Source organism: Orycteropus afer, unplaced genomic scaffold (assembly GCF_000298275.1).
Source record: "Orycteropus afer afer isolate SDZICR_OR568_19922 unplaced genomic scaffold, OryAfe1.0 scaffold00356, whole genome shotgun sequence".
Classification (NCBI taxonomy): domain Eukaryota; kingdom Metazoa; phylum Chordata; class Mammalia; order Tubulidentata; family Orycteropodidae; genus Orycteropus; species Orycteropus afer.
The window spans coordinates 2,402,690-2,425,947 of NW_006921943.1; positions in this window are offsets into that span (position 1 = coordinate 2,402,690).

The following is a 23,258-nucleotide window of genomic DNA, read 5'->3' on the forward strand; positions in this document are numbered from 1 at the left end:
TCAAAAATCCTAGCCAGTAGACTCCAACAGCATATCAAAATAAATAAATAAATAATGCGTTATGACCAAGTGGGGTTCATACCAGGTATGCAAGGATGGTTCAGCATTAGCAAAACAATCAACATCATCCACCACGTAAATAAAACAGAAAGAACCACATGATCATATCAATTGACGCAGAAAAGGCATTTGATTAAATCCAACACCCATTCTTGATCAAAACTCACAGCAAAATAGGAATAGAAGGGACATTCCTCAACCTAATAAAGGGCATCTATGCAAAACCAACATCCGACATTATTCTTAATGGAGAGAGACTGAAACCTTTCCCCTTGTGAACAGGAACCAAACAAGGATGCCCTCTGTCACCACTTCTATTCAACATTGTACTGGAAGTCCTAGCCAGGGCAGTAAGGCAAGAAAGGGAAATCAAAGACATCCAAATTGGTAAGGAAGAAGTCAAACTATCCCTATTTGCTGATGATATGATCCTATATCTAGAAAACCCAAAAGACTCAGTCAAAATTCTATTGGAACTAATTGAGAGACTTAGCATCGTGGCAGGATACAAGATCAACATCCAAAAATCAGTTGGATTCCTCTACACCAGCAAAGAGATTACTGAAAAAGAAATAAGGAAATAAATACCATTTACAATAGCTACCAAAAAAAAAATAAAATACTTGGGAATAAATCTTACCAGGGACACAAAAGACTTGTACAAAGAAAACTGTAATGGACTACTTCAAGAAACCATAAGAGAGCTACATGAATGGAAGAACATCCCATGCTGGTGGATAGGAAGAGTGAACATTGTCAAAATGTCAGTTCTACCCAAAGCAATCTATACATTAAATGCAATCCCAATCCAGACCCCATCAACATTCTTTAAGGATATGGAAAAAACAATCACTAACCTTATGTGGAAAGGAAAGAGACCTCAGATAAGCAAAGCACTATAGAAGAAGAGCCAATAGCAGGTCTCGCACTCCCAGATCTTTGGTACAACGACAGACACAAAGACCAATAGAATAGAATTGGGACCCCAGAAATAGATCCATCGACCTATGGTGAGCTGATCTTTGGACAAAGGGCCAAAATGTATTAAATGGGGAAGAGATTGTCTGTTTAACAAATGGTGCTGACAAAACTGGATATCCCTTTGCAGAAAAATGAAACAAGATCTGTACCTCACATCATATGCAAAACCTAACTCCACATGGATCAAAGACTTGAATGTGAAACCTAAAACTATAAAGTTCCTGAAGGAAAAAATAGGGGCAAATTTAGGAGCCCTAATATTTGGCATAAATAGACAATGAAGCATAACTCCAAATACACAAACAGCAGAAGATAAACTAGATGAATGGAGCATTCTAAAAATTAAGTGCTTTTGTGCTTCCAAAGACTTCTCCGAAAGAGTCAAAAGAGAACTTACAGATTGGAAAAAAAATATTTGGCAATAACTTATCTGACAAAGGACTTATCTCTAGAATGTATAGAAAACTCCAACACCTCAACAGCAAAAACATAAAGAATCCAATTAAAAAATGGGCAAAAGACAAGAATAGACACTTCACCAAAGCAGATATTCAAGCAGCCAACAAGAATATGATGAAATGCTCACGATCATGAGCCATTAGAGAGATGCAAATCAAAACAACAATGCGATACCATCTGGCCCTAGCACTAGTAGCAAAGTTCAACAAGACAGAACATAACAACTGCTGGCGAGGATGCGAAGAGTTTGGGACTCTTATACACTGCTGGTGGGACTGTAAAATGATACAACCACTATGGAAAGAAGTATGGCGATTCCTTCAAAAGTTGAAATTAGAAATACCATTTGACCCAGCCATTCCATTACTTGGTATATACCCTAAAGAAGTGAGAGCCATGACAGGAACAGACACATGCACACCCATGTTCATTGCAGCCCTATTTACAACAGTCAGAAGATGGAAACAACGTAGGTGTCCATCAACTGAAGAATGGATAACCAAACTATGGTACCTACACACAATGGAATACTATGCAACCCTAAAGAATAACATAGAATCAGCAAAGCACCGCATAACATGGATGAACTTGGAGGACGTTGTTATTATTGTTATGTGCCATCAAGTCGGTCTCAACTCATAGCGACCTCTCCTTGGGTTTCTGAGGCAATATCACTACAGAAGCAGATTGCCCAACCTTCCTTCCAAGGAGTGGCTGGTGGGTTTGAACCACCAGCCTTTTGGTTAGCAGTCAAGTCAAGTGTCTTAGGCACTATGCTGCCAGAGCTCCTTGGAGGACATTATGCTGAGCGAAGTAAGTCAATCACAGAAGGACAAATATTGTGTTAGCCCATTATTGTAAAAAGTGAAGGAAAGGTTTCTATATGGAAAGAAATTTTCTTTGTTGGTTACTAGGGGTGGAAGGGGAGGGGAGGGAACACTGTTCAATAGGTAGAGACAAGTATTGATTTGGGTGAAGAGAAGGGTAATATACCAAATGTGAGTGATTAACACAGTGGCATTGAGGAAGAGGAAGACAGAGAGAGTGCATGGGAGGTACAGACAATAAAGATGAACCCTTTTGCATGTACAGTACTGCATTGTCAGTGAAGGCAAACATGGATACACAGGTGGATAGGTGGGTGGACAGGCTGAATTATTAGGTATGTCTATGCAGAGCGTTGTTGTTGTTATATGCCATCAAGTTGGCCCCAACTCATAGTGACACCTCCTTGGGTTTTCGAGGCGCTATCACTATGGAAATAGATTGCCCAACCTTCCTTCCAAGGAGTGGCTGGTGGGTTTGAACCACTAGGCTTCTGAGTAGCAGTCAAGTGCCTTAGGCACTATGCCACCAGAGCTCCTATACCACCAGAGTTCTGAAAAATGTCCCAGTGGAGAAACCAGACAAAGTCTGCAAAAGATTTCTTGGTACTATTTTCTACTGTTGTTATGTGCTGTAGAGTCGGACCCAACTCATAGCAAACCCTCCTTGGGTTTCCAAATCAGTATCACTATAGAGGTAGATTGCCCAACCTTCCTTCCAAGGAGTGGCTGGTGGCTTTGAACCACCAGCCTTCTGATTAGCAGTCAAGTGCCTTAGGCATTATGCTACCAGAGCTCCTACGCAGAGTGTAGTGTGCCCATGACCATGTATAGGTTTGACAGACAATGTTTCTACAAGTGTATTTATGTTTTGTAAGAATTCCCAGGTATATAGTAGAGCTGACAAGGGCAAGGCTGTAGTCACTTCTTGGCCACAGCCAGCTACCCAGAGGGAATGAGTAGTTGCACCTGTGGGCTCAGGACCATGGTCGCAGGGGATGTCAAGCTCAATTGGTATAACATACTGCACAAAAACACTGTTCCACATCCTACTTTGACAAGTAGCAACTGGGATCTTAAAAGCTTGCAAAAGATGCAACGATGGGCCTCTCCTCATCAAGGGGCTACTGCGTGGTTTAAAATCAGGAAAAGTGTGTATCAGGGCTATGTCACCTTACTTACTCAATCTGTGTGCTGAGCAAATAATCTGAGAAAATCATTACATAAAAAAAGAGCACAGCATCAGGATTGGAGGAAGACTCATTAACCCCTTCTACATGGAGATGACACACCTTGCTTGCTGAAAAGTGCAGAGGACTTGAAGCACTTACTGATGAAGATCAAAGACTACAGTCTTCAGTATGGATAACACCTCAACATAAAACATTTAAAAAAAAATCCTCACTAATTGATCAGTAAGCAGCATCATGATAAACAGAGAAAGGATTGAAGTTGTCAAGGATTTCATTTTACTTGGATCCACAATCAGTGCCCAGGGAAGCAGCAGTCAAGGAATCAAAGGATGTATTGCACTGGGAAAATCTGCTCTAGAAAACCTCTTTAAAGTGTTAAAAAGCAAAGATGTCACTTTGAGGACTAAGGTGCACCTAACTCAAGTCATGGTATTTTCAATCACCTCATATTCATGTGAAAACTGGTCTATTAATAGGGAAGACCACAGACGATCTGATGCCTTTGAACTGGTGTTGGTGAAGAATTCTGGAAATACCATGGACTGCCAGAGGAATGAACAAATCCATCTTGGAAGAAGTGCAGTCAGAATGTTCTTTAGAAGAGACACTGGCCAGACTTTGTCTCTCATACTTTTGTCACATTGTCAGAAGGGAGCAGACTCTGGGGGAAGACATCACGCTTGATCAGTCGAATGTCAGAGAAAAGGGGAAGACCCTCAACGAGATGGATTGACACAGTGGCCGCAACAATGGGCTCAACATAGCACCGATTGTGAGGATGGGGCAGGACCGGGCTGGGTTCCGTTCCGTTGTCCACGGGGGCTCTACAAGTTGGAGCTGACTTGACAGTGCCTAACAACAACTACAACAAAATCAATTCATCTGATGCAATCTTGCTTATTTTTAACACTATGAAATGTAATTGTCATTAATGAAACGTGTATTTGTGCATATATTAACTTTCAAGTTGTTGGAATGCGGATGGAAACTTGGTACTTCTGGAGGAGCAAGCATGTGAAAGGTGAAATCATCCTTCAGAAATTTCTTTTTAAATTTAAACAACTTTATGAAGTTCCTGGATTTCTGTTTGCTATTTATTCCAAATAAATGTAAAGTTTCCTTTTGAGATACGTCATGAGAAGATGTGTTTGTTGCATGGAGCACAACATGCACAACTTCCAAGCTGATTTGAAGACTTTGGAATCTGACAGTCTAGATTCAAACCTCAGCTCACTCATTTCCTAGCTGTGTTACTTTGGACAAATTGCTTAATCCGTCTAAATCTCAGTGTGCTCGTGTAAACGTGGGGTGTAACATAGGTTATTATGATTTAATGGGCTAACGCATGCCAAGTGCTTAGCACGGGGCTTGGCACAGATGGAAGGTCAACAAATAGCCCTGTTATCATATTGATGCTGCTGCTTGTAATATGGATGAAGATCACTAGCATTACATTACAAAGCAAACTTCCTGGTGGCAGAATGACAAGCATCTTTCTATTAAATTATGAAGGTCTTGCTCCTACAGAATTTGACTAGACCTCGACTGCAGTGTTTCAAAAGCAGAACTGTCTCAGCTCTCGGGGACTTGAAATATCGAGGAAGTCCAAGACCAGAGATAGTTATTTTCATATCCTCTGATACCCAGCAATTACAACCAGGCAACTCCATAAAGGCAAGCTTTGGCCTTGTAAATATTTCAGTTGTACTGTTCAGAACAGACCACATCTGGAAGAGAAGAAGCCATGCTAAGTGCTTGGTTCTCTCTCCCTGAGGTAGATAGGAGATTCTGAATATTTTGCCAAGACCAAGATCATCACCCCAAAGAATTGCTTTTATAATTCAAAAGTTAATGAACAGGAAGAACTGAAAACTATGCTCACATCATAGTTAATATGTTTTTTAAAACTAGATGAGGATACCCATGTCATTAATGGAAAGAAAGCATTCTCAGATTGAGCTCAATGTACTCCATGTGGTGGTGGTCTAGTTGCTTTCATGGTGTCTGTGACTCATGGCGGCCCTATGTAGAACAGAGAGAAACGTTGCCCAGGCCTGCACCGTCTTTGTGAGCGTTGGTATGGTTGAGTATATTGTTGGGGTATTGTATCAGTCCGTATCATTGAGAGCTTTCCTTGTTTTTGCTGACCCTCTGCTTCACCAAGCATGGTGTCCTTTCTAGCAATGGGGCTTTCCTGACCATGTGTACAAATAAGCAAGTCAAAGTCTCACCAGCTTCACTTCTGAGGAGCATTTTGTTTGTATTTCTTTGAAAAACTCATTTGTTCATTCTGTCTGCAGTCCAGAACGTATTAAGGATTCTTCACCAGCACCACAGGTCAAATGCAGTAATTCTTGTTTTTCTACTCATTGTTCAACTTTTCGCATGAGTATGAGGCAATTGAAAAGACCATAGCTTGGGTCATGTGCACCTTAGTCATCAAAATCATATTTTTGCTTTTTAAAACCTTAAAGAGGTCTTTTGCAGCAGATTTGCCCAATGCAATACCTCCTTTGATTCTTGACTGCTGCTTCCATGGATGTTGACTGTTGATCTAAGAAGAACTGAATCATTGACAGCTTCAATCTTTTCTCCATTTATTATATTACTTACTGGTCTGTATATGATTTTTTTTATGTTGAGGTGTAATCCATACCGAAAGCAGTAATCTTTGATCTTCACCAGTAAGTGCTTCAAGTTTTCTTCACCTTCAACAAGCAAGGTTGTGTCATCTGCATTTCGCAGTTGTTAATGAGTCTTCCTCCGATCTTGATGCTGTGTTTTTATTCTCATAGTCCAGCTTCAGATTTAATGAGCCACCTGAATTACCTATCCATCTCCTAGTTGGTATCCCTAATTTCAGGTTAGCCTTCCCTCAGCCCTTACTTCCAAACCCTATTCTAGCCTTTCTGTTCCTTCACCCTGTTGACCAGCCTAGTTACTTGAACATGGTCTGCAAAGCTCTTTTGAAGCTGCCCCTCAGCTTCCTTGCTGGTCATGGTTCTTATCCACCTCCTTCTCACAGTGTATAAGCCTGAACATGAACCCCTGTAGTTGTCTCACATAGCCTGTTCTTTGCCATGTAATCCACTTCACATGTACTAGTTCTACTAGGAGAAACAAGTCTCCCACTCTTCCTAAGTTAACTACAAGGCTCCATATATGTGTCATTTTCTCAGAAGCTGTCCCTGCAATTTTAGTCCTCCTCCTTCCCCTTCTCAGGGCCCCCTGGACTTGCCCATCATCACCCTCATCACAGCAAAAGGCCATTATTCTGTTCAATGACTATATTACTACTGCACTGTAACATCCAGGAAGGCAGCAAACAGTCCTCTCTGATTCTTTGTGCCTATTGAGCAGGAGAAGGTGAGACAGGAGATGTACTCTTTCTGTGAACCAGACCTTTCTGCACAAATATATTGATGTATGAAAGTTTTACATCATGATTACATGACGGCACATAACAACAACAACAACATTGTGATGAATGTAAGATTGAGGACTGGCTGTATAGGGGTTCCAGGAGAGCTGTAGATACCAGAGATGCATCTTCCAATATTTGGTGTCACAGAAAACATGCCACACAGGAGCTCATCCTGAAAGAAGTACCTACAGAGAAGCTTTTCAGCAGAGGTTATGCCATGCATGATTCAACAGGTGAAATATGGGCCACAAGAAACATGTCATCCTAATGAAACATGAAAGCTTTCCATTGACTCTTTAGAAGCACAGTAAATTAGTGAAACTTCGAGGTTATCTCCAGAGTAAGACCATGCTCATTCTCTTGAATTCTGATGTGTTTAATAGAAAGTGATAGAAATGTTAGCATTATAGTCAGGATCTAGGAATTGAATGTACCTGGCATCCTCAACTTACTGTAGTTGACATGCCATCAATATCAGTGACAATTATAAATATTGCAGTGCTTCACTTTCCTACAAACTTGGGGTGTGGGGGAGAGGTTCCCACATGGTGCCATAAATACAATCTTCCCTGTGTGTCTGTGGAAAAAAGCTCAAAATCACTGCTCTTGATCAGTAGTGAGCAAACTTCTTCTGTAAAAAAGCAAATAGTAAATATTTTAGGCTTTGGGGACCATATAGTCTGTCTTAGGCTGCGAGCAGCTGAGGCTGGCAAGTCCCAAATCTGTGGATCAGGCATCAGGCTGGAGGCTTCTCCGGACTCACGTGGTTGCAGGAGCTGATGAACCCAAATCTGCAGGTCAGGCGGCAGGCTGTTGGCTCACATCCCAAGAACTGGAGGCCAGAGGATGATGGATCGGATGCCAGGACCAAGATCAAGGGAGCTTTACCAAAACATCCTTATACATTGGATTCAGGCCACATCTCCAAGGAGACTCCCCTTTTAACTGATTAACTGCTCATATCAGATCACAAAATGATGGATGATTACACAGTATCTGCCAAACCACTGACAATCATGCCCTAGCCAAGTTGACACATGACCTTAACGACCATATCATCTCTATGACAACAAATCAGCTCTGCTGTTGTAGCATGAAAACAGGCATGTTGTTGTTGTTGTTGTTATGTGCCGTCGAGTCGGCCCCGACTCATAGCGACCCCTCCTTGGGTTTCTGAGGCAGTATCACTACGGAAGTAGGATTGCCCAACCTTCCTTCCGAGGAGTGGCAGGCATAGACATGTGTAAATCAGTGAGCACAGCTCTGCCCCAATAAAGTTTTATTCATGTCACTAAAATCTGATTCTTACAATTTCACATGTCACAAAATATTATTCCTCTTTTTTTTTTTTTTTTTGGACCATTTAAAAATGTAAAAACTGTTCGTAGCTCCTGGACTGCACAGCAACAGGTAGCAGCTGGATTTTACCTATGGACCACAGTTTCTTAATCCTGCCTGGGACCATTACAAGATCACAAGAGACCAATAGACAATGCATAATGGATTGGGAAAGGTAACAAACTCTGCAGTGGTTTGACACATGCTTGCAAATGTTAGCGATAAAAAAGTTACAAATGGACAAATAATATTATTTGAAAAATCATAGGACTTGTAAACTTAGATTAAATTAAACTAGAAAAGGCAACAGAAAAAATTTAAATAAATTTGTCATACTGCGTTAAGGGAGAAAACTTTCACCATTTAAAAATCTTTATTAAACTAATTTCACATTTATTTAAAAAGTTTTAGTCATATGTTATTAATATTTAAAATATGGCATCCACTTTACAAATCGTAAGAGGAGAAAAAAGAAGAAAGAGAAGCAAATGAATTCTCAAGAGCAAACATCAGAAAAGAATAATTGAGGGAATAACTTTGTAAAACTCCAATATTAGAAGAAGAGGGGGCCAAGACCCAACATCCTCCTGTATTTATTAAACAAGAAGTGACCTTTAGAGTCACCATGACTACAATTCATTCAGAAAACCTAACAAAATGTGAAACTAATAGTAAGGATTTAAGAGAAAAAACTCTTTTTACACATTTAAAAATACTCTTGAAAATTACTATATGATCCAAGAAGAAATAAAAAATGCAACAATAGAAAAAACAAAGCATGAGTATTACAGATTAAAATCTATATAACTAAAGCTGCACTCCAAATTTAGTACTCTTTTTATTCTAACAGGCTGCCTCAGCCTATAAATCTTTATGCCTAACATTACTCCTGAAAATTTCACTCAACTATAGACAATTAGAAAAATAAAACTTTAGCCATCAAGTTGATTCCTACTCATGGTGACAATAAGGTTGTAAAACTTTGATGCCGATCAGATATAAATTTCTTGAAGAGACTGAAGGCTCTTTAAAAGCATAAGCCATGTTACATATTTCTCTGTGTCGCAGCTCTTTATCACCAACACTTTGTCTTGTATATGGTGATCAATTAGATGTATTTGGTGACTAATTATTCAATATCATCAATCAGAACAAGGCTAGTGTCTGACTGTGGAGCAGACCATCAATTGCTCATGTGCAAATTCAAGTTGAAGCTGAAGAAAATCCAAACAAGTCCATGACAGCCAAAGTATGACTTTGAGTATGTCCTATCTATATTTAGAGACCGTCTCAAGGACAGATTTGATGCATTAAACACTAATGATCGAAAACCAGACGAGGTGTAGGATGACATCCAGGATATCAAACATGAAGGAAGCAAGAGATCATTGAAAATACAGCAAGAAAGAAAAGACCAAAATTGATGTCAGAAGAGACTGAAATTTGCTCTTGAATGTAGAGTAGCTAAAACAAAGGCAAAAGAACTGAGGAGAACATTTCAAAGGGTAACTTGAGGAGACACAGTAAAATATTACAATGAAATGTGTGAAGACCTGGAGTTAGAAAAACAGAAGGGAGGAGCATGCTTGGCATTTCTCAAGCTGAAAGAACAGAAAGAAAAAAAAAAAAATCAAGCCTCAAGTTGCAATATTGAAGCATCCTGGGAGCCAAGTATCGAATGACACAGGAAGCATCAGAAGACAAGGAATATAATGAGGCCCTGATTCAAACAGAATTGGTTGACATTGAACTATTTCAGGAGGTAGCTGCAAGGACCAATGGTACTGAGGGAAGGACTCCAGGCTGTACTGAATAGATCGGCAAAAAACAAGGCCCCAGGAATTGACGGAATACCAATTACAATGTTTTAACAAATGGTTGCAATGCTGAAAGCACTCGTCTATGCCAAGAAATTTAGAAGACAGCTATCTGGCCAAGCAAGTGGAAAAGATCCATATTTATTCTCATTTCAAAGAAAAGTGATGGAACAGAATGCTGAAATTACCAAACAATATCATTAAAATCACATACAAGTAAAATTTTACTGAAGATAATTCAAAAACAGTTGCAGCCATACATCAACAGGGAACAGAAATTCAAGCTGGATTCGGAAGAGGATGTAGAACGAGGGCTATCATTGCTGATGTCAGGTGGATCTTGGCTGGAAACAGAGAATACTAGAAGGATGTTTACCTGTGTTTTATGGACCATACAAAGGCATTCCACTGCGTGGAGGATCGTAAGAAATTATGCATAACATAAATGGAAGAATGGAAATTCCAGAACACTTCATTTCTCATGCAGAACCTGTCCATAGACCAAGAGACAATCATTCGCACAGAACAAGCAGATACTGCATGGTTTAAAATCAGGAAAGATGTGAGGCAGGATTGTACCTTTTTGCTACACTTGTTTAATTTGTATGGTTAGCAAATAATCCAAGAAGCTGGACTCTATGAAGAAGAACGTGGCATCAGGATTAGAGGAAGACTCATTAACAACTTGCGATATGCAGATGACGCAACCTTCCTTGCTGAAAGTGAAGAAGACTTGAAGCACTCACTGGTGAGGGTCAAATATTACTGCTTTTAGTATGGATTACACTTCAACATAAAAATAAAATTAATTAATTAAAAAAAAGCCTTCATAAATGGACCAGTAAGTAATATCATGATAAATGGAAAAAAGACTGAAGTTGTCAAAGGTTTCATTTCACCTGGATCCACAATCAATGCCCATGGAAGCAATAGTCAAGAAATGAAACAATATATTGCATTGGACAAATCTGCTGCAAAAGACCTCTTGAAAGTGTTAAAAAGCAAAGAGGTCACTTTAGGCACTAAGAGGTACCTGACCCAAGCCACAGCATTTTCAATTACCTCATTTATATGCATGGAAAAGCTGGACAATAAATAAGGAAGACCAAAGAATTGATGCCTTTGAATTACGGTGTTGGTGAAAAGTATTGAGTATACCAGGGACTGCCAGAAGAATAAACAAATCTGTCTCAGAAGAAGTATAACCAGAATACCTCTCAGAAGTAAGGATGCATATTTTGGCCATCTTACCAGGAGGGACCGTCCCTTGAGAAGGACATAATTCTTGGTAAAGTAGAGGGTCAATGAAAAAGAAGACCCTCCACAAGATGGATGGACACAATGGCTCCAACAGTGGACTCAGACACTGCAGCCATTGTGAGGATGACGCACAACCAGGCAGTGTTTCATTCTGTTTTACACAGGGTGCGTGACTCGGCACCTGACAATGGCAGCAGTGATCCAAAGAAAATGCAAACATTTGAGAACTATCTAGCTAAGCGGGCTCTTCAGTTGCACTTCCACCAGTTCTTAGCTATTCCAGTGAGTGGGTGAACCAGGTTTCCCCTCCGTGGCTCCTGCCATCAGCACATCCTCTAGGAAAAGAACCCTTCAATTCTTGATCCTCATCCATCGGGACTTCTTCACTTGATTTCACTAGTCTTATGGCCGCCCCTAGCCTAGTGCCTAAGGCACTTGACTGCTAACCAGAAGTCTGGCAGTTCAAACCCACCAGCCATTCCTCGGAAGGAAGATAGGGCAATCTACTTCCGTAGTGATACTGCCTCAGAAACCCAAGGAGGGATCACTATGAGTCAGGTCTGACTTGACAGCACATAACAACAACAACAGCCTATACCAGGAACCTTTAGGAATAGACTTCACTTAAGAAACTCTTTAGTTCCCTGGATTCCACATTCCCAGCTCCATTGTGAGTGGCCAGACCTTCTTCTTCTTCTCTTGCCATTCCTTTGTTCCAGAGCTCTGTCCTCAATGAGAACATAGGTCCTTCTCTCTACCTCCTCATGTGGGAGGGATCTTGGACAATGAGGGAGAATCCTGGAACTCTCTTACACAAAAGTTTTTTTGTTTTGTTTTGTTTTATTGTTATTTAGGTGAAAGTTTACAGAGAAAATTCACATTGCACACAACAGTTCACATACGCTTTGTCTCATGACATTGACTGCAGTTTCCCACAGTGCAACAGCTCTCTTCCCACTTCCTCCCCATAGTTGCCTCTTCCCTGTGTACTTCCCTCCCATGCACTCCTGCCCCCCCCCAGCTGTTTCCCTGTGCATTCACAGCCCTTCTATTCTTCCATGATTGTTCTCTCCAAGCAGTGTATCTACCTGCTATAAATGTTCATCTCATATGCCTCTTTAGTTTGGCCAGAAGCCACAGGAGTGGGTTCAATTCCAGACCCTAAAGGCAGCGAAGGGCCACAGTCTCATTGGTTTCATCAGGCTCTATCAGACCAGCAAACCTCGTCCTTTTTTTTCTTTTTTCAATGATGGAACTCTCTCACACAAAAGTTGTAACATATCATTGGTCACCTAAACTCTCAACACTGTTTCTGATGTTAACATGCATTGCTTCTCTCTCTCTCTCTCTTCACAGAGTTGTCCTGCTATCCATGTTTTCACTAATTATCATGAGACATTTTTCTGCCTTTACTCTCTCTTCTTAGCCTTTCTAGTGTGCTGTAGTACAGACAAGTCCAAAGCATAACACTGTTAAATTGAACCATGAACTTCTTGGAGATAAGAGATGTATTCACCTCTAGTTCCTCAGAGTTGAGTGTCTATTACACAATGACCATAGCATCTGTTTATTTAATTAATTAACTACTATATAACCTAGATAACTAGTACATGTGTATTCCCCATAAAATATGCATGTTGATAGTTGTTCCTTTTATTTCAAGTCAGTGTATGATCTTTTTGTTTAAGGTCCAGTGTTGGTTGACATATGGTCTGATGAGCTAGTTCACAATTTTAATTAAATTAATCACAGCTTCTAGTTCCACCCCAGAATACATCATCTTTCACAGAAGTGATGGACACCAGGGTGGAGACCCCAGCACTTTGGAAGCTCTATCTTTGAGGGCTTCCTCAGTGTGAAGTTTGGGTTGCAATGTGACTGCTTCCATTCCAATCATCATTTTCCTTAGGCCAGTTGTCATCTACTGGTCACGAAGTGGATTCTAAATTTTCCATTCCTCGGGTTGGCACATGACATGATGTATTTAGTTCCCATAACGGGACATCTCTATCTAGGTTGAAATGAAGGAAAAGGTTGAATCCAAAGGTTGCATATTTTTCTTTGTAAAGATCAGTAAATAATAGGATATGAACACACTGGATGTCTGAAGTACCATCCAGAGAGAGAGAAAGATGAGCTTGCTTCTTTTTTAACTTGGTTTCCGTTGGATTTAACTAAAATCATTGCCACCGACTATCTGAATATCTCATGGCCCAACTTTGTTCTCTCAGAAATGAACAACTATGTGGAAAAAAATTAGCACCTTATTTCAGCAGAGTTCAAAGGAGGCCAAATCCAAAAGCACAATAATTTCAAAGCCCCTGTGTCCTCGTTTTCTCCTTCAAACAACAATATATGAATTTCCTGTTCTCTGTCTTCAGGAGCTTACACATGGACACAATAACTGCTGCTCAGTGTTTGCTGCATAAGGGAATGAATACAGGCCTGAAACGAAAATGCTGGTCGTTTTGTTGTATGAAAAACCCTATGGTGATGGTGGGTATCATGACTGTGTAACCAGAGATATCGCTTTGTGAATGTGTGTGTATCTGCATAAGCATGTGTTTGCTGGACTGTGATATGCACAGTGAAATGACCCCTAACCAAAAGTGTGCGTATGGGCAACTAATGCAAATCCAGATACCACAGGCCACCATGTCACTGGTCGGAGACACGGCCGGCTTCTGGCTTGTGGAACACTGTGAAATACAGAGAGCCCTCCGAGGGACTTATCATGTGATGGGCAGAAAGTAGAAACAGGAGGGAGATACGGAGACCAGGGAAGACAATGGGGCCTGTAGCTAGCAGGAAACACAGTGAGTGTCGATTGCTCTCGGCCAGCTTTTCTGTGATCAAATATAAAAACAGGCTTGAGATTGGGTTGTTGAAAAATTCAAGACACACAGAGAATAGGGGCATGTTGATGGCCTCCTGTTTGGTCTACTTTGGGGCGTGGGGAAAGCAGGGCTGTGTGGCATAGCTTCAGTCACTCAGTGAACCCTGCTTCCTGGTGAGAAGGAATGACATTGACAACAAGTGGAGACTGTGGCCAGAGGACGAAGGAAAGGCAAGATGCTCCTCCAGGAGGGAGTCCTTTCTATTTAAAAGCCAGGAAAGAGCTGCTCAGTTTACAGCAGACTAAAGGACAGGGTAAACTCTCGGCCTCCTTGTTTGGAACAGGGATACTGAAGGAGGCCAAACAATTTTCTTGACATGCTCCGCATTCTGGCAGATTTGGGGAAAGGGTCCAGAGATCCGTAGGCACACTAGCTCTGTACCCACACTACCCAGTCTGCCTCCAGCACGTGTCATGCAAAGAGCTTGGTGGCCAGACACCCCTGGGCCTGGGTCCAACCCAATGCTGCAGGTCACTGTGTGTGACCATGAGTAGATTTCTTAACCTCATACAACATTTTGCTGGGAACTGGAGATTAAATTCAAAAACCAAAAACCAAACTCACTGCTGTCGAGTTGATTAGACTCATGGTGACCCCTCCTTGAGTTTCCGAGGCAGTCTCACTACAGGAAGTAGATTGCCCCATCATCCTTCCGAGGAGTGACTGGTGGGTTTGAACCACCAGCCTTCTGCTTAGCAATCAAATGCCTTAGGCACTATGCCAGCAGAGGATGATATGTGTACACCACCACCCATCTGTCCGTTTGTCATACTGTGATGGCTTGCGTATTGCTCTGGCACTGAAAACTATGCCATCGGTATTTCAAACACCAGTAGTCTCACCCATGGTGAGTAAGTTTCAGCAGAGCTGCCAGACTAAGATAGAGTAGGGCGAAGGCCTGGAGATCTCCTTCCAGACATGAGCTAATGCAAAGCCTGTAGATGCCAACGGATTGTGGCTCAGTGTAGAGCTGGAGGATGAGCCCCTTTGGGTTTGAAGACCTGGTGGGTTCAAGCACACCAGCCATCGTGGGGGCAGGCTAGATCTGGGCAACATTCTGTTCTGTTGCATGCGGGGTCACTAGGAGTCACAGCAGACTCAGGGACAACTATCAATAACAGTCTATGAGTCAGAATCAACAAGAGGGTGGCAGCAAGGACATATACAACGTGTGCATGGCAATTATTGTTATTCATGCTATCTCTGGTAAAATGGAGGAACTAGAAGGAATTGGGCCAACTGTGCCTGCGTCTAACCACCTCTCACAAGATATCCAAACCTAGAAGTCAAGACTGGGAGCTGATGCTTAAGGAAGATGGCCCATTGCTTTGCCTTCGGACCCTTGGGGTGATCATTTCTCCTCCCAGCCCCGCATCACCTGGGTTTTCCAGCCACGTCTGTTCTCCTTGTGGTCCGCCCTCCCAGTACACCTTACCCCATGCCGTACATTCTGTGCCCTGTCTCAGCTCTCTTCTGCATCTCAGACCACATTTTCCAAGTGGCCCCTTGAAAATTGCCTGTGGATAGTACATTTACTCAGCCTAACCTAAAAACGTTTACTGGTTTTTTGTTTTGTTTTGTTTTTTCCTTCCTACCCTCAGCCATCCTCTTTGTGTTTTTTCCTATTCTGTGCCCGGGCACAGCCCTGCTCCATTCTCCCAAGCTAAGAACCGCAGAGTCATCACCCCAACCTCTCCCTCCCCATCACGTTTACTAATTGCCAAGTTAGCAGATTCTGCCCTAAGATGCTCCCTCCCGTTCCTGGACCCTTAAGCTCAGCCTCATAGCTCATCCACCTGAAGTGAGGCGTTACTTCTTACTCTTCTCCTCGCTTTTATCCCATCTCCATTCATGTCATAGCCACTTGTTTTTGCTCTAAAACGCACATTGTGTTGTTGTTAGATGCCATCAAGTTGATTCCAACCCACGGTGACCCCATGTGGCAGAGGACTACTGCCCCAGACGGTTTCCCAGGCTGTAATGTGTGGGGCCCACCACCGGGTATTTCTCCCATAGAGCTTCGGGTGTGTTCAAACCATTGACCATTTGATTAGCAGTCAATTGCTTAATCATTGTGCTACCAGGGCTCCTTAAAATACGCATACAGCCTTGCTATCTGTTATAAAATCATCTCCAGTGGTGTCTCCTTGTCATAGAACAAAGCCTAAGGTCCTTCGCTCTGTATTTAGTACCCTTCACGTCTCGTCACATACTTCCTTTCCAGACTTGTTGGAGTAAGATGAGCTTGCCTCCCTGGCCCCCTCTTCATACGTGGGAACAGACATAAAGACGTGTAGTCATTGAAGAAATTATTAAATATTAAATATATGAGATAGGTCAAGCAAGAATAAAGCTAGGAACGTTTGTACTTGCTAAGCTAAGCACTCAGAAGACAGATGACAATGTCATAGACTGAGAATCAGAAGACACGGGATCTGGTCCTGTCCTAATGTCCCAGGGAAGCCAACGCTCACGTCTGGAGGCCTTGATTTCTCCATCTCTAGATTGAAAGTAAGGATCTCTGGTAGGGCAGTGCCTAAAGCATTTGACTGCTAACCAGAAGGCTGGCAGTTCAAACCCACCAGCCACTCAGTGGAAGGAAGAATGGACAATCTACTTCCATAAAGATTTACCACCTCGGAAACCGAATGGAAGTCACTCCGAGTTGGAAAGACCTTGACGATTCGGTTTTGGGTTAGACTGAAGGTATGGCATGCCGTGATGCTTTGCACATTGTCTGGTTTTGTATTTAAAGGAAAGGACCAGCAGCAAGGTCCGAGCAGGGCAAACGGCTAAACGGAAAGCAGGGAGGCCGGAAGGAAGCCGTGGTTGTAGCCAGGAGTGGGACTGGGGTTGTTGTGGTGGTTGTTGTAATGTGCCCTAGGGAAGCCTGAATTTGTGCTCCGCATTGGGAAGGAGAGGGAGGCATTGAACCAGTGAGTGTCAGCCAGGAAGGCAGAGCAGCCTATCGATATCACGGGGAAAGTGGGTTCAATATAGGAATTATGGGTAACATGAGTCGGGGTGGAGCTGAAGAAGCGACTGCGAAAACAGGAGTCCAAGGACCAGTTGTTGTTGTTGTTATGTGCCGTAGAGTCAAACCCGACTCATAGCGACCCCTCCTTGGGTTTCCGAGGCAGTATCACTACGGAAGTAGGATTGCCCAACCTTCCTTCCGAGGAGTGGCTGGTGGGTTTGAACCGCCAGTCGTCTGGTTAGCAGGCAAGTGTCTTAGCCACTATACTCCCAAGGACCAGAGCTGATCAGAAACCGGGGTCTGGGTCCAACAGGCGCTTGTGGGAAAGTTGAAGGACCGCTGAAATGCTTTCGCACCTTGGTCAAAGTGACTTGACCAACTTGTGTGGAACCCCACTGGATTCTTCTGTTCGGTGGATCTAGCCTCTGCCAGCAGCACAGTGCTGAGTCTGGAAAGTATGTGATGAGCCTTGGAGTAGGTGCAGTCACCCTGCCGCCTGTTCTTTTCCAATATTATTCCAGCTGCCCTAGCGCCTAGTACCTCCCAGGCAAATCTTAGAATAATCTGACTCAACTCACAAAAACATCCTGCTGGGATTTTGATAGGATTTGCACTAAGCATGAGTGTTAGTTTGGACGAGAACTGACATCTTTACCGGGACAAGCCTCCCTATTTAGGGACAAAGATGGTCTCCCCATTTATTTCCATCTCATTTGACTTCTTCCATCAGCGTCTTGTAGTTTTCTGATGACAGGTCTTGCTGGATTTCTAAGTATTTCATCTTCCCTGATTGATTGTAAATGGTATTGTATTTTTAATTTGGTTCCATGTCTTCATTAATTGCTACTTGTTTTTAATTCATTTTGTGTATTGATTTGTATCCAGCTCTCTGCTGAATTCACTTAGTTCTAGGAGTTTTCATTTGTTTTTGTGGATTCTGCAGAAACCCCAGGAATCCACCACCATGCTGCTTGTTGGGCTCTCTGCCTCCAGGTGGTTGGCCTTCTTTACTCCACCCTCAGAACTTCCTGAGGTTTGCTCTTATCCAAGTCAAGGGTTTTCAGCTGTACTTACTGAGGGGACTAGGAGACGTATGTCTGCTCCAAGCTTCTGACAGCAGAAATCTTATAGGTCAATTTTGAAATCTGTTTCAAGAGTCTTATAAAAGGTTCAGTTAATACCATGATCTTCTCAGGTTACACAGCAAAACTTGCAGAAATGAATAACAAAGTTTTAAACAAAAATTCAACCACTCCATTAGTAAATGATTGAGTAACTTGGGTGAAGAAGAAATCAAACCTTAACTACAGTGTATTTAGAACTAATGATAATGAAAATGCCCTATCAAAATTCATGCCGGGTGGTCAAGGAGATAATCAAAGGGGAATTTTTAGGTATGATACATTAATTTTTAAATAAGAAAACGTGAAAGTAAATCATTTAAGCATTAAAAACTCAGTAAGTTTTAAAGGGAGGACAAGAAATCCAACAGGAAGGAAATAAGGATAAACACAGGCATCAAAGAATTGGAAACACAAAATAAAGGTAAATAATGAAGCTTATAATCTTAGCTACATTCGAGAGTTAATTTTTCAAAATAACCCAATGAATAAACTTTTGACGGCTATAATTAAGATGTGAACAGATTTAAGCCCACGACTCCAGAGAAGTAGTATTGACGAAGTAGCTGTTACTATGGATAGCTAAATATTTTGAAACTTGGAGACTTTTCTACAATTCTGCAGGAGCAATGGTGAGTATTTTTATAAGATGCATCATCCCCCAGAAGATAATCACCAAAGCTGACTTACAGACAAGTTGAAAATCTTCTCAGACTCAAATTGACATGATTACTAAAGAACTAACTTTAATGCTGCCTCTAACTTCAGATTTTTTCAACTTGCAAGCTCAGGAAATTCTCAAGCCTTTAGCTCTGGTAGTGTAGTGGATAAGGACTTGACTGTTAACTGGAAGGTGAGTGGTTTAAACCCACCAGGTGCTCCCTGGAAGGAAGACTGGAAGATCTGCTTCCGTAAAGATTTACAGCCTGGGAAACCCAATGAGGGTTGCTATGAGTCAGAAACAACTCAGTGGCAGTGAGTTTGGTTTGCTTTTTGGTTTTAAAGAAAACAACATATTAAAGCTGATGGGATATCTAATCTCTTAATTCATTCCTAGTGATCAAAACAGCCTAGCTGCCCTTAAGGAGCTTATGCTCTAGTTGGGGAAAACCCACTGCCACTGAGTTGATTCCAACCCCCATTGGGTTTCTGAGGCAGTACATCTTCACAGAAGTAGATTGCCCTGTCTCCCTTCCGCAGAGTGCCTGGTGGGTTTGAACTGCCAGCCTCCTGGTTAGCAGTCAAATGTGTTAGGCACTTTGCCTCCAGAGCTCCTTCTAGTTGGGGAAGGTGGCTATATGCGTATCAGTGTGGTTCCGACTCCGAGTGACCCCACGTACAACAGAAGGCAACAGTGCCGGCCGTGCACCGTCCTCACTGCTGCTAGTGTGCTTCAGCCCATCGCGGCAGCCACGCGGCAGTGCCTGTCCCTGAGGGCCTTCTCCTTCAGTGACCCTCTGCGTCACCGAGCGTGATGTCCTTCTCCAGGGACTGCTCCCTCCTAATGACGAGTCTAAAGAAAGTGAGGCGAAGTGACACCATCCTCATCTCGAGCACATTGGTAAAGATATGGCAAGATGAAAACGTTCATCTGCTCAAGGACGGAGTTCAGAAGGCGGGGAGGGTCAGGAGAAGGTGAGGAATGGAAAGGAGAAACACGGGGAGGAAGTGGGAGGAGTGAAGTTACATTGAGGGCATTGCAATCAATGACATGAAACAAGATGAATGTGGATTGTTGAGTGGAAAACTGATTTACTCTGTACAAGCTCACTCAAAGCACAATTTTAAAAAATTCAAAAATAAAAAAGTAATAGAATCACATGATTAAAGTCACTTTTCTTCCCAAATTTCCTTTTAAATCAAGACTCCAAGAATAGTTCCTTCATATTAGGAAGACAATTACATTTTTAAAATGTGCTAAGTCAGAAAAAACAGGGATGTTTCATTTAAAATCAGCCTCTTCGTGATAATATCTGTTTATTTACTCATGTTATAAAAGTGTTATTAATGGTTTAGCACAATAAAAAAATAATGGCACATAATTGGAGACATGGATAGACTCAAATTGTCTTTACTGGAGTCAACATTGGCATCTATTCAGATAATAACGTAACAAATATTTACTCAATAAATAAAATCTAACGGTATCAACCAGAAATAAAGGAGAAATTAATTGATGGCTAATACATGAATTCAATAAAGAAGAATTCTATAAAACAATACATAAAAATTAACGTATTTCCCTTATATCACAAAAATCCCAGGAGAAAAAAAGTATAATGGAAAAAATGATCCCTGTCCCAATTCCAATCAAAACATGATATCAAAGAATACTATGCATGTTTTTTTAATTTTGAATATGTATTTTAAAAACCTCAAATACATGGAGTCTTGAGTAAATGAAAACACTGAAGATTTTTCTCAATGGGGTGGCTAGATATTAAGAGGTGTCATTTCTCCCCAGATTAATTGCAATCAAAATCCTAAATTATCTAGGCAATAGTATATGGGGGACAATATGAAGAATTTTTTTTTGAAAACTGAGAGTATGGGGGAGGGGTAGAATGAACTTTGCCAAACACCAATTAATTGACATATTAACTGGACAGAATGTTTTTGTTGTTGCTGTTGTTAAATGCCATCAAGTCATCTCCGACTCCTAGCGACCCTATGCACAGCAGAACGAAACACCACCCGGTCCTGAGCCAGCTCCGTGATTCTTCCTACACTTGAGCCCATGGCCACCACCACCGTGTCAATCCACCTCGTTGAGGGCCTTCCGCCTCTTTCGTCGACCCTCCACCTTACCAAGCATGACATCCTTCTCCTGGGAATGGTCCCTTCTGACAACATGACCAAAGTAGGTGAGACCAAGTCTGGCCATTTCTTGCTTCCAAGGAGCATTCTGGCTACACTTCCTCCAGGACAAGTCTGTTAGTTCTTTTAGCAGTCCACGGTGTTTTCAGGACTCTTCACCAACACCACAGCTCAAAAGCATCAACTCTTCTTTGGTCTTCCTTATTCATTGTCCAGCTCTCACATGCATATGAGGCAATTGAAAATACCATGGCTTGTGTCAGGTGCACCTTAGTCCTCAAGGAGACATCTTTGCTCCTCAGCACTTGAAAGAGGTCCTTTGCAGCTGATTTGCCCAGTGCTATATGTCATCTGATGTCCTGACTGCTGCTTCCACTGGCGTCAATTGTAGAACCAAGCAATGTGAAGTCTTTGACAACTTCAAATTTTTCTCCATTTATCGTAATGCTGCTTATAGGTCCAGTTGTGAGAATTTGTTTTCCTTATATTGAGATGTAATCCATACTGCAGACTGTATTCTTCAGTCTTCATCAGTAAGTGCTTCACGTCATCCTCACTTTCAGCAAGCAAAGTTGTGTCGTCAGCGTATCACAGGTTTTTAATGATTTCTTCCTCCAATCTTGATGCCACATTCTTCTTCATATAGTCCAGCTTCTCAGATTATTTGCTCAGCATACAGATTGAACAAGTGTGGTGAAAGGATACAACCCTGACACACTCCCTTCTTGATTTTAACCCATGCAGTGTCTCCTTGTTCTGTTTGAACGAGAGCCTCCTGGTCTATGTACAGGTTCCTCATGACTACAATTAAGTGTTCTGGAATTCCCATTCTTCTCAATGTTATCCACAATTTGTTACGATCCACACAATCAAACACTTTTGCATTTGATGCTTTTGCATAGTCAATAACTAGACAGAATAGAAAGCCACAAACAGATGAGAATCTGTATATATTATAGCATTAAAGAAGGCATGCACTTCTCAACAATGAAGAGATAATTAGTTAATTATTTAGGGGAATAAAAGTAGTTCAGCACCTCCCCCAAACTATAAACCATAATATACAAAGATTAAGCAGTTCATCGTAAGACACGGAAAGAAAGCTGTCACAGCGTGGTGAAGGTGTGGAAGGCGTCACAGCAGATAAGGACTTGTTCACACAGGAGCCAAGGAGGGACAACAGGAGTGTAAACAGTTGGTTGCAAGGTTTTCAAATGCTCTCCCCCTCCCCCCACGCCAAAAAAACCACCATGAACAAAAACAAAATGTAAATGGCAAACACAACATTTTCGTGGCCTTTGCCAAAAGAATCATCTCCTGAGAAGGAAAATTGGGCATTCTACTTCCATAGTGATACTGCCTGGGAAACCCAAGGAGGGGTCCCTATGAGTCAAATCCGACTCCACAGCAGTCAGTTTGGTTTGGTTTGGTTTTAATATAGAAAAGATCTTGCCCATCAAAGGAACCAGGAAATGAAAAATACATAAAGTCGTTAAATGATGAACAGCTCACAACTTTTTCTCAAACTGGCATTCTATAAACAGATGCCGGGTGTTGAAAATACCCAAGATAAAAAATAATTTAATTCACAATTAAATAAAAATATATGTGTGTGTGTAAATTACAGGACATTTGGCTCCTAAAATGTAACAGAGACAACAGAATTTCACTAAGTGACAAGAGTAAGAATAACTGTAATTGACAAAAGTCCAAAAGCGTTAAGCTTCCAAGAGAAAATGCCGGAATGAATTTGCTTCTGACGTTGCTGTCCTCCTCAGCCATGGCAGTGGCCCAATAAGGAGGCAGAGGTCGCTGGAGTCCTAGTGTGCCCTGATGCCGAGCCGTGTCGCTGTGGACTCAGATTCCCATGAGGACCCCCCAGGAGAGACAATAAATAGCGGCTCAAAGCCAAGAGGGCACTACACCGGGCCCAGCACCAAGACGCCACCGCCTGCCAGGGGAGACGGCGGTCTTCATTCCTCCACACCCTCGCCCCAAGGTCCTGGGTCACCCGCAGGGTCCAACGGCAGCCTCCGGGGAGGCGTCCGGGTTCAAGGCTGCAGTGGGATGGCCGCCTGCGCCTGGCCTTG